Genomic DNA, 13,034 nt, shown 5'->3' with positions numbered 1-13,034 from the left:
TTAAACTGACCCCCATTCATTTGCCCATCTATCTAGTTTATTCAAATCCTCTTGCAGGGCCACCACATCTGCACTTTAACTAATAATCCTTCCCATCTTCACATCATCTGTAAACAACTGAATATCCTCTTGCAATCCATTGACAATGTCATTGATATAAATGTTAAACAATACAGGTCCCAGTACTGATCTCTGTGGAACCCACTTGTAACCTCCTTGATATTGTTGTGATATGGTTGTGAGGTGCATAGCCACTTGGCTAACCGCACGAACCAGACAAAATGTTTTAACATTATTACTATTGAAAGAATTAAAGGTCAACCTAAGTAAAATAAAAAAAAAACTGTAAATTTGCAAGAGAAGATGGGATAAACTCTGAGCTGTATAAATTTGCTGGAAAAAAAATTTCTTCAGAGATTATTAAATTTTTTAAAATAAAATATATACAAATGGACAAATACCAGAAGAATGGAATACAAGTATAGCAATACAGTAATTTAAAAAATGAGATAAAAGAAAACCTGATAATTACAGAGGAATTAGTTTATTGAATACATGCTATAAAATATATAGTAGAATACTTAATAAAGAATAAAATATACAGTGAAAAAGACATTCTAAAAACATTATTAGAATGTCTTAAATGGATTTAGAAAAGGACGATCTACAATGGATGCAGTTTTTTTTTTTGTTTGTTTGTTTAAAACTACTTATAGAGGAAAGCAGAAAATTTAACTTAGAAACTTATCTTTTGTCTATGGATTATGAAAATGCATTTGATAAAGTAAATCTGATATGTTCCTTAAACAGAGAAGGACTATCTAAATCCAAAGCCGAAGTCATTGGCAAAATAGCGAAAGACAAAGCAATTGACATCTTGGCTCTCCAGGAAACCCATGTGCCTGACACAGCCCTCAACAGACTAAAGATCCTAGGTCTAATTCTCATGTCTTATAACTGTCATCCAGCATTGCCTGGAAAACCTACATCCGGCCTGGCCTCAAGGACATAACCCAAATTTATCTGATGCAGAATCCTCCATAGGTATTAAAGTTCAAAATACCATCATCTACAATGTCTACAAACCACCACTGCAATCAAACCATCCTAGTTAAGTGGATGGATACATATAACCTGTATTTGTTTTATGATGCTAAGCAGGAAGGCACTCTCCACTCAGCCAGATGGAACAGAACCAACACCACAGATCTGTGCATAGTCTCTAAAGACTCTGAAGACCACCCTTTGCCAACAACCAGAACCATCCTCAATAGATTCCCTAACAGTCAGCATCGTCCTACACTAATAGAGACAGGCACATCAATCCCAGTCATCAGCGGAGCACCAATCGCTAGATGGAACCTTCACAGGTTCAACTGGAATGCATTTCAGAAACAAATTGAGCAAACCATTAGAGCAATTCCACCTACCCCTAATTGCTATCCAAGATTTGTCAAACTAATCAAAACTGTAGCCAAAGCCTCTATTCCTAGAGGCTACAGAAAACAATACATCCCATGCTGGAGTAGAGAAACTTTTAGCCAAATATGAAGAGACTGAAGAATCAACTGTTGCTAAGGAGCTCATAGCAACGCTGGATAAAAACAGAAAGGAAAGATGGATCTCAACCGTCCATGAACTCGATTTCACCACATCTAGCCGGAAAAGCTGGTCACTTTTGAGAAAATTAGGTTGGACAGAACCAGCAACACATAAAACAACAGAGATAACTCCTGATCGGCTAATCATTTATTGAAAATGATTACGGCTAATCATTTATTGAAAACCCTCCAAGATACGTCCCAGCTCTATCAGGAAAATTACTGTGCAACTTCCATCAGACAAATTCTGAAGACGGGCCCCGAGCTTCCTGAACTTGTACACCCAGTATCTCGGGAAGAGGTACAGGTAGCCTTAAAACTCACGAATGGCAAGGCTTCAGGGGTGGTGGTATTCTCCCCGAGTTTCTAAAACATCTCAGTCAACAAGGCCAAATATGGCTGGCCGCTCTTTTCTCAAAAATTATGACTGGAAAACTACCAAATCTGTGGTGGGAAGCCAAAATAATTGCTGTGTCCAAACCAGGTAAAGATTCAAATGATATCAAAAATCTACGACCTATCTCCTTGCATTGCTCCACCTTTAAGCTCTTTGAAAGAATTCTCCTTAAAAGAATTTCACCACTCATCAAAAGAGCCCTCCCAATTGAACAAGCTGGCTTCAGGCCAGGAAGAAGTTGCTGTGATGCCCTGACAACACAGATTGAAGCAGGCTTCCAGAAGAAACTTAAATCTGGAGCCACTTTCATTGACCTAACATCAGCTTATGACACAGTCTGGATCAGGGGCCTCCTCCTAAAGCTAGGAAATATTATACAGTGCAAATAAACTTTCCAGCTTTTTGAATCCATTCTCTCCAAAAGAAAGATCCGGATCCATATTGGCAGAAAAAAGAGCAGGCCCAGATTCCTTCACAACGGTCTCCCACAGGGTTCTGCTATCCCCTTTATGCTTTAACATCTACGTGTATGACTTATCACATACCAGCTCAAGCAAGTATATGTACGCTGATGACCTAGCGATCCTACATCAATCTACCTCATTTGCCAACCTGGAATCAACTATGAAGAGACTTGAACATCCTGGAAGAGTACTTCAAGCAGTGGTACTTGAAACCAAACCCAACAAAAACTGTGCCCACAGTGTTTCACCTGTACAATGCAGAGGCGAATCGACACCTCAATCTTTCTTTCTGTGGGCACACACATACATTACAAGCATACATGCATATAATTATATACAAGAATAATTATATTATAAAGTGGGTTTCTACTCCAGTAATGCTCTATTGTTGGAAAAGAACAAGGGCCCATTTGTAATAAAAGTTCAATAAAAACTTTCATTTCTGCGACACTGACGTCCTTCCATTGTGATGCCCTGTGAGATTTTCTTACTCGTGGAAGTTTTGCAATTCTTGTTCAGCATATAAATTAGTTTGTTCAACCAGTAATGCAAAAAACTTTTCTGAAAAAAATAAGTCCACCAATGTTTGAATGTTGATTTGAAATTGGACACATCAGATTTTACAAATCTGATGTGTCCGATTTCAAATCAACGTTCTCTTGGAAAATAAATTGTTCAGGATCTTGTTGTATTTCGGTCCACAAATTATCGTTCATATTTGATGTTGTTGCTTGGGAAGTATCAGGATTATCTTCAGGCTTGGAGACGACTTCATCTTCAATGTCCTCACTCAAATCCTCAGAAGGTTCATAATAGCTACTGTCGTAATCATTCTCAGCAAAAATCTCAGCAAATTCTGACTCACTTAGATTAGAGTAGTACTCAAGTTCTTCTTGAGTCAGTGGTCTTTTCTTATCCATATTGTGGGGTTATAAATATATATATATATCATAATAATAATTATAAAACAAAATACTCAAGAAAGAAGTAAATGTAATGTACTCGACTAAGTTTGATTCACTACTTATGAATTTACACACATTATCGCTAACTCTGCTTTAGCGAAACAACAAGTCAAAGCGTGTCTGAGTACAAATTAACTCGTGGTTGGCTACTGCGAAGAACTTTCTGTTACGTATGCCAACCACGAGATAATTCGTGAGATCTTTTTTTCCAAAAAAACACATTCTGTATGTTTTTTTGGTGATTACTATGCATTATAATTAGGGTTTTGAATAATATGATTAAATCAAATTGGCTTCTGAGATCCGAATCCTGAAAATTGCTGCTGCAGTCAACGTGTTAACTGATAATAATAAATCTGCAGTGACTGAATAGAATTCAATGAATTTGGTATTTAGCATAGTTATTAAAAATTTCAACCCTTTACCACTTCTAATGGTAAAATCACACAAAACTAAATTATTATTATTATTTGACAGCATCTCCATGGAGTCCAGAGACTCAGCATGGGAGATCCAATTTAACCATTATACACACAAATTCAATTATACCTATTCTTTAATCCATTCACTATCAGGAACTCGCAACACCAATTCCAGCAATCCATTCCACTCACTCACCACTCTCCATGCAAGAAATCTGGTCTGCACATCCCTACTAACCACACTCTTATACAACTTCTATGGATGGCCGCTAGTTCTGACTATTTGTCATATACTGAAAAATTTCACTTGCATTAATTTTATAAAATCCCTTTAATATCTTAAAGTTTCTATCATGTCCCCTCTTTTCCACCTATCAACTAAACTTTGAACCCACAAATCATCAACCTATTCTCATAGGGAGTATTCCACAGACCAGTCTCCATTTGGTCACTTGTCTCTGAATCCTCTCTACCACTTCCTGATCCCAAAGAAACCTAGATGACCAAATCTGTGTGCAGTAGTCAAGATGTGGCCAAATCATAGCCTTATAAAGAGGAATATTAACTTCCTTATCTTTACTTGTTAGCATGTTTTTCAACATCCAAGTAATCCTTTGAGCTATTTTACCAAAGTTTGCGATATGACATCTCAACTTCAACTCTGTCCACCATTATCCCCAAGTCTCTAGCCTCATCAATTTCTGCAGTCCAATACCATCAACCTATACAATACCCACAAACGAGGTTGCATATGGTACACCATATGCAACCATTCAACCCAAAATGCATAACCTTACATTTTGCAACATCAAATTGACAAACATTATCATTTGCCCACAATGCCAATTTATTTAAATCATCCTATATGGATGATTCCACTCCTTCATATACTACTCTCTGATGTTTGTCTGTCAGCCATCCCCAACCATACTACTAGCCTCATATCCATTCCCATTTGCGGTATCATGGTGTAGGTATTACCTTTATCCAATTCTGCAGTCATTTTATTATAAAATGTGAATAAGTAACTAAGACAGGACCGATCCTTTACAAAGCCATGCTGCCCACTATAGTGTATCACATCCCTATCCACCCACTGTTGTATTTTACCTTTCACCAACTTTTCCAAAAGTTTAACAACCACTCCTGATATATGAATTGGTCTGGTTTGTAACCTCTGTCTTGGAGCCACCTTTATGGAATGGTACTATCTTATCCTCTTTCCACTCACTTGGAACCCTGTCAGAGCAGAGACTTAGATTGAACAACTTCGTCAGAGACAATGCCAGTTCTCTTGCACGTTCATGTAGTACATAGGCTTTTATGCCATCCAGTCCCACTGCTGTGTTCACATTCATATTTTTTAATGAACTGTTCATTTACCTCAATGTTGATATGAATCTCTGTAGCATCAGCAACTGTAAAATCACCACCTAGATGATACACCTTTGCAAAATGATCACTCAGCAACTCAACTATTTCTTTTGGTTCAGTCACCTTCCTACCATGAGAATTTTTTAAAGTCATTCTACCTTAGTCGTTTTCCTCTTACTTGCTACATAATGGAAAGAAACTCTTTTGGATTTATTTTGGCCTGTTTGACCAATTCTCTCTCATAGTCGGATTTGGCTTTCCATACCACACTAGTCACCCCTTGCTTGCACTTTGTACTGTTCATGAGTATGCTGATCACTTTTTCTTTTTATTTCCTCCACAATGTTTTCTTTTTTTTGCAGCTCTTGCTTTATATCTCTACTCATCCACTTAATTCCAACTTGGTTTATCCTCCTGACCTTGAATATCAAGTCTGATACTGCTATTTCTCAAAGAATTTCTGATCACTTACTATGCAGTACAAATATTCTTTCCTTGTAGATTCTCAACTCAACTCCCATGGCACCGTTCCAAGATGACTGCAGAGTCTCTAATGGAAATAACACTGCATGGTCATACTTTCCAATTGGAGACAGTGTCTACCTTGGTTATGGATACATCTTCTAATGCTATTCTCAGATCCAACACCCTCAAAACCCCTTGTCCCCTCTATAACATGTTGTTTCATGTAATTATCCCTTAGCAACTGTATAAATCCCACTTCCATCTTACCATGCCCCCTTGCCTCTCTGCAGTCGATGCCCCCATAGTTAAAGTCTCCTATAATAATTGTTCAGCCTACACTCATTGTGCTAATCTGATACATGGCATCTACAGCTTCCTATGAAACCCTTATGAACCATCTCCCTCAGACCGAGAATCCTCCTTAACTTCTATTTTCAGTTATCATCAGCAATATCCCATCCTGTCCTGTTTCATCTATCCTCCCTAAAAATACAATACACTTTACATTCTATCCCTCTATCTAATATCATTTTCACTCAACCAGGTCTCACTGATACCTATAATTTTTGGCCAAATCGAGCTAACCAATTACAAAAACTCCTCACTATTATTCCAACTTCCTGCATTCATTTACAGGGTGTCCCAAAATTCACGCAAGAAGTAATTTTGATAGAAAACACAGGTTTTTAATTAAAAATTGTAATTTTTTATTGATTCATAAAGTATACAGTATAGGGTTATGCATGGAATAGCATATCGGGTAAATGGCCTCCACGGCTTTGCTGGCATATATGCACTCTTTTGTCGAAATTTTCCATGACCGTTTTGCATAAATGTGGCTGAATTTCGTTTATACAGCCCTCAATTTCCTCCTTCAAGGCGTGGGTGGTCGTGGGCTTGTTGGCATAAACCTTAGACTTCAAAAAAACCCAAAGAAAAAAGTCCAAACAGCGTTAAGTCACATGATCTGGGCGGCCAATTCTGATCACCAAAATGGGAAATTACACGACCAAGAAATGACTCATGCAGTAATTGAATTGTTTCTCGGGCTGTATGGCATGTGGCACCGTCTTGTTGAAACCACATGCCATCCACATCCATATCTTGCAATTTAGGCACAAAAAACTGGATTATCATGTTGTGATAGCGAGTACCATTAACTGTTATTGCCTTACCAGCCTCATTTTCGAAGAAGAATGGACCAATGATGCCTCCAGCCCAAAATCCGCACCAAACAGTGACACGTTGTGGATGCATTTGTTTCTCAACAATCACTCGTGGATTTTCTGAACCCCAGATGCGACAATTTTGTCAATTAACGAAGCCGTCAAGATGAAAATGAGCCTCATCGCTGAAGATGATTTTGTTCGAAAAATAAGCATCCACTTGTTGTTGTTCCATAATCCATTCAACGAACTCTCTTCGCTGTGTGTGGTCAGTAGGCTTCAGTTCTTGAGTCAATTGAACTTTGTAAGCATAAAGATGCAAATCTTTGTGAGGATACGCTGTAGAGAGCTTCTCGAAATGCCCAATTCAAGATGTGAATTGGGCATTTCGAATTCCACGGTGTCGAATTGATGTTCCTGGACTCTCAGCAACACTCTCTCACGAACTGCTTCGATGTTTTCTGTTGAACGACTTGTTGAAGGACGGCCAGAGTGTATAAGATCACTAACTGATCCAGTTTCCTTGAATTTTTTAATTAATCTTTTCACAGTTGATGAAGTTAAATCACTATTCCGACCATATTTTGTACGAAAATTGCAAACTGTAGCTGCCAAACCATTATTTTTAAAATATTGCTCAACAATGAAAATGCATTGTTCTTTCGTGTAGCGCTCCATTTTTAATAACCCCGAACTGTCAGCTGTCACGCTGTCTTTTTTTTCTCGTTGGCAACACTTTACCACACAAATGCTGCTAAATTTAAATCTTGCGTGAATTTTGGGACACCCTTTATATACGTTTCAACATCCCTTTGTACCCATAGTTACCCTTGTGAAATGTCATTACCAACCCATTCACAAATTGGAGACCTGTGAAATCCCATTCAGCATTGCATAATCATTACTCTACACATGCTCATTTATCATATCGGGTATATGATAATATCATATAGGGGTGGCCAGACACATGCTTGATTTTATACTCCCTAATATCTCTAGTTTCCCTGGTATTGCATTACCACACTGCCACTAAACAATACTTTCTCCAAACGTCTAACTCCAAAACCATTTAAATGCAGTCCGTTAGGCATACATAAGTCATTTCGTTTATGAAAATGACTCCATACATCAATAAACTGCACACCATCCCTCCTGCACAATGTTCTCATTGATTCATTGGCAATCATGGCCCCTTCTCAGTTCTGTCTTATCATACCGAGACAACAGACTCGCAACCTTTATTTTCTTATTCTACACTTTTGCTTCCACTAACTGTTTCATATCTTCTCTCAATGCATATTTCACACCTTTCAAATAATTTGTCAGTCAAAACAATGAAATTATGCAGAAAATTAAAAGACAATGAAAAGTATGCAGAATGAAGAAACAAACAAGCAACTTGTTTGTTTCTTCATTCTGCATACTTACAGTGTCACTAACATCCTTTATCTTCTCACCTGGAAAACATGCTTTCGTCACTTTCTCATTAAGCATACCTCTTATCATTGAATCCCCATTCAATCTCTTTTCTCCCAGTTTCTTGCACTTTTATGCTTCTCCCATTCACTCTTTCTTTCATCTCCATCCTTCTATACCACTTGCCAATTGTTTCTCCAATCACTCAAGCTCACGTTTTGCCCTGTGAAGGAGTCTGCGAAGCGTGCAATTTCTTTCCATGCTAGCATCTCATCATCCACATTATTATTTTCAACCACTTCCTTCAAACTCTGATAGTGCACAGCCACAGACAATGTGGCTGTGCACTATCATTCACTGCTTCTGCTACATTCTCCACAACACTTTGACAATCCTGCCTGATATCCTTATTATCAGTCATGTCATTTATTTCACAACTCACATTTCTTATACTCGCTTATGAAACATTATGCATTATACACATGCTACATTGCACTAAATCCCACACATTGATAGTCAACACCGATGTCTTAGTCACCATTTTTCTCATATGCATCAGTGCCATAACGAAAAATGATTCTGACAGTATATCACTTAATAATAGTGGATTAAACAACACAATCAAAAATAAACAAAATACCAACAAATATACATAACAATATCGCTAATATCTACTAAAAAAATAATGACTTCGCTGAGCAACATGTGTATGGCATCTGCTACTAAGGATGACACTAGGAAATATCATGCATTTGCTTATGGTGAATTTTGTCCAAGTGAATGCAGAACATTCACTTGGTCTAAAAGATTATGCTAAAGGATACAGAAGGCATCAGGAGAAGATTTAGGTTATTGAATAAGATGGCCTGACAATATCAAACAAGACCTTAATAGAACTGGGCTAGTGGCATGAAGTGGCAACAGATATTCTAGACAGACACATCTAGCAGAGAAACATGTTTAATCAGACCTGTATAACTTGAGAAACTTCTATGTATTTATGCATGTCTAATTCTACAATACAAAATCCAAAAATAATGGTTTTGACATTTCATAAACCACACTAAATCTTTTGAAACATTCACTGGATTTTTAAAAACAGTACTTCAATTTGATAAAGCACCTTAAATGTTAATTTGTCACAGGTATGGTGATAGTTCTTGCAAAGATGATGCAAATATCAACTAACAAAAAATTATTGTTGTATGTATACAAACAGTATGAAATCACAAGGTCAACTTTCAATAATATGAAAAATCTACTGACATCTAGAATATTAAATCTGAAAACAAAGAATACTAAGAATCTCCAAATGTTACATATGGCCCATATTATTATATGGAGTAGAAACATGGCCACACACTCTCCAATCTGAATGCGAAAAAACTGGACCTTTGAAATGTGGATGCTGCGAAGAATTATAAGGATATCATGGAAAAATTCAAATGAAGAGGTACTAGATATGATAGGCAAAAACAGAAGCCTGATAAAAGAGAAAAGTCAGCTATTTTGGACATATTCTTAGACATAAATGCCTAGAAAGGAAAGTTCTCAAAGGAACTGTTGAGGGAAAGAGAAGGAGAGAAAAACAAAGACTGGAGTAGGTGTAAAATATAGACTAGACCTATCTCTCATACAAAGAATGCAGCAGAGAGGCACAGAATAGAACATGGTGGAGACATATGATAGCTGATCTCCTGGAGAAAGAAAACATAAATCCACAGTCACTGAATAGGATTCAGTCATTGTAGATTAGCTAGATGATCACAGATCCCCCCCCCCTGCTTTAACCAGACCCAGACTATTTCAATGGGCAAAACATACTTAAATAATTATTCCTATCTAGTAAAATAGGAAGCTCAAAATTTGCTAAGCTACTTCACACAGAACCCACTCCCATCCCAATTAACTCAGTCTATTGAAGTCTTCCAGTAAGGCCACAACATCTGCTTTACTCCTCATAATTCGTTCCAACTTTGCATCATCTGCAAATAGCTGTGTATCCCCATTCAAATCTTCTCCAATATCATTAACATACAGGTTAAACAACAATGGCCTTAAAACAAACCAAAGCACACCACTAGTGACTTTCTTCTTCTGGGACATTGCCTCCCCAGAACTTGTTCATACCTTGTTCATACTCTACACAACTTGTTCATACCTATCATACAGGCAATCTAGAATCCAATGCACTAGTCTAATATTCAACCTCATCCACTCTAATTTGACTATCAACTTTATCATGTAGTAATCTATCAAAAGACTTTGCAAAATCTAATTATACTACTGTGTATCTATCTCTAATTTCCAATGTGGCTGTCATCTTACTGTAATAAGTAAGTAGATTACTAAAACATGACTTCCCTTTAGCAAATCCATGCTGTCAAAGATAATACCATTGTTGTGTTAAAGATACCAAGCAATTTTAAACCTGGTTTTACTCCATTTTTTCCCAAGTGAGCAAACAGACAAAATGTCAAGTTTGCGCCTGCAATTGATGCAAGACTAGCTGATCCTACAGGTAGTGCAAGACCAAAGCAACTCGTGGTAAAGGTGGAGCAAGTTCTGATCACTAATCTTAATATTTACCCTTAATGCCAAAACACCTCTCCAAGAAGGGGATGTATGATGTTTTGTATTAAAGGCAAGGGGCCACTACCCAGACCGGTTTCGACCTTTGAGGTCTCATCAGTGGGAGCCAGGCTAGAAATACCAAGATTTAGTAATGCAGAGCTTGTAAGTATTTTACCAAAACAAGTTACCATAAGGTGTTATAACCTTATTAAATAAAAATCTCAGGAGGAGATATAAATGTAGAAAGTATTTTTAACTTGGGTATAATTATGTTAAAGATACCAAGCAATTTTAAACTTGGTTTTACTCCATTTTTTCCCAAGAGATACCAATTGCTTGGTATCTTTAACATAATTATACCCAAGTTAAAAATACTTTCTACATAATACCATTGTTGTCAACATAATTCTGGATCCTGATTCTCACCAGTTTTTCCAATACTTTAACCATACTAAGTGACACACAGATAGGCTTGTAATTTGATGTTGAGTTCTCTCACCTCCTTTATGAAATGGTACATTCTTGCCTTCCTTCCATTCCTTTGGAACTTGAACCAATGTAAAACTTATATTAAACAAATATGTCAAGGTGGATGTCAACTCCCTGGCACATTCCTTCAGAATACACAATGATATATCATCACATTTGCTTAATTCCTGACATACCTCTTCCTCACTTACAGTAAGTCTTTCCTCATCATCCACTACTCTCAAACTCTAAATGATATCACATTCACAAGGATGAAAGACCTTTATGAACTGCCCATTATATATTTAAACTATATTCACCACAGCATTTCTCCTTATGCCATTCTTCAATCAATGCTATCCTATTATAATTGTTTCCTTATATTTGCTTGCAAAATATCGAAAAAACTCCCTAGGACTTTTTTTTTTGGCTTTATTAGCTAACTGCTACTCATACTGAACTTATGCTACCCTTACCAACCAAGTGACCCTCCTTACATCTTCTTTACATTCCTCATGGAATTGATTATTACCACTCCTCTTATATTGCCTACATAATGCCATTTTTCTGTATTGCATGTTTAATCTCTTCATTCATCCATTTCACATCTACCTTATTTAACCTTCTAACCTTTGGAATACATTGCAAGTGTATAGGCTAATTAGCTTATACACTTCCTGGTCACTACCCTCCATATTACCAGGTCTATAACAACATTCAACAAAGTATTTCATTCTATTCATCTATCTCACACCATACTACCTTCAAACCACTGGCACTAGTGACCTTTTGCATCACCACCTTGTATGGACATAACTCTTTCTCTATCATCAATTGCACCCCCCCTCCCTCCCTTTTTACCCTTTCTATCTTCATGAAAGGCATCATACCCTTCCATCTATTCCTGTCAGGATGTCATCCTCATCCAGACATATCTCACATATTCCAACAATTTTAGGGTAAACAAACAATCAATGCAACCATTTCCCTTCTTTCTGATACTTCTAGTATTCAAATACAAACATAACAGCTCTTTTCTGGACCTATAACAAGTTTCACTGATATTATTAGATATGACTTCCACACTTTCCTCGAGCCATTTCTTTTCTCCTTATTCATCACAGAACTTTCTTCAAATTCAACTGTTTTCCCTACATCCCAAGTCATCCCATTCCTTTTTTGTCTATATACACATTCAAATCCTTTTGGAGCATCAACCTTTCTCACAGTGTGTTTCCCTGTCCATCCTGAATCTTCCTGTTTCCTTGCTTTGTCTTGTACACTTGTTCTCTCATTCTCTATACTCATGCTATCCACTTCTTTATTCATAAGCACTACTTCAATTTCTCCTTTTTTACTCTCCCACTCTCTCACATCACTTCTTACTTGCTCAGATTCATTCTCTGCACTCATTACTTTCCCTTACTGCAGCAGTCTCTCCAACTCAAACCAAAGTCATTCAAATGCAGTCTATCACTCTTATACAGTTCAATTCTTCCTTGAAACTCATTCTACATATTAACAAACTGCACTCCTTTCTCTTCACACATTTAAACTAACATATCATTCCTAATTCTTGCTCTCCACCTCAACTAATCAATGTCAACACATGGACAACACACCGACTACCTTTCCTATCACACTATTATCTTTTATCCTTTTCAACAATCTCCTGATATCCAATCTTATATTCTCCTGGTTCTCAGTCAAGTCATTTGTCCC

At 37.1% G+C, this 13,034-nt stretch overlaps 1 protein-coding gene across 2 annotated transcripts in view; it reads right to left on the bottom strand.

Moving 5' to 3' along the window:
• The window catches only part of LOC150110534 (ADP-ribosylhydrolase ARH3-like), a 171,376-nt gene that overhangs the window by 75,919 nt on the left and 82,423 nt on the right, over nt 1-13,034 (bottom strand). The gene's annotated exons all lie outside the window — the stretch shown is intronic.

The sequence above is a fragment of the Typopeltis vanoorti genome, chromosome 1 (genome assembly GCF_054136105.1).
Source record: "Typopeltis vanoorti isolate ZY-2024b chromosome 1, IOZ_Tvanoo_1.0, whole genome shotgun sequence".
In the NCBI taxonomy this organism is placed as follows: domain Eukaryota; kingdom Metazoa; phylum Arthropoda; class Arachnida; order Uropygi; family Thelyphonidae; genus Typopeltis; species Typopeltis vanoorti.
This window is presented reverse-complemented; position numbering and strand designations above follow the sequence as displayed.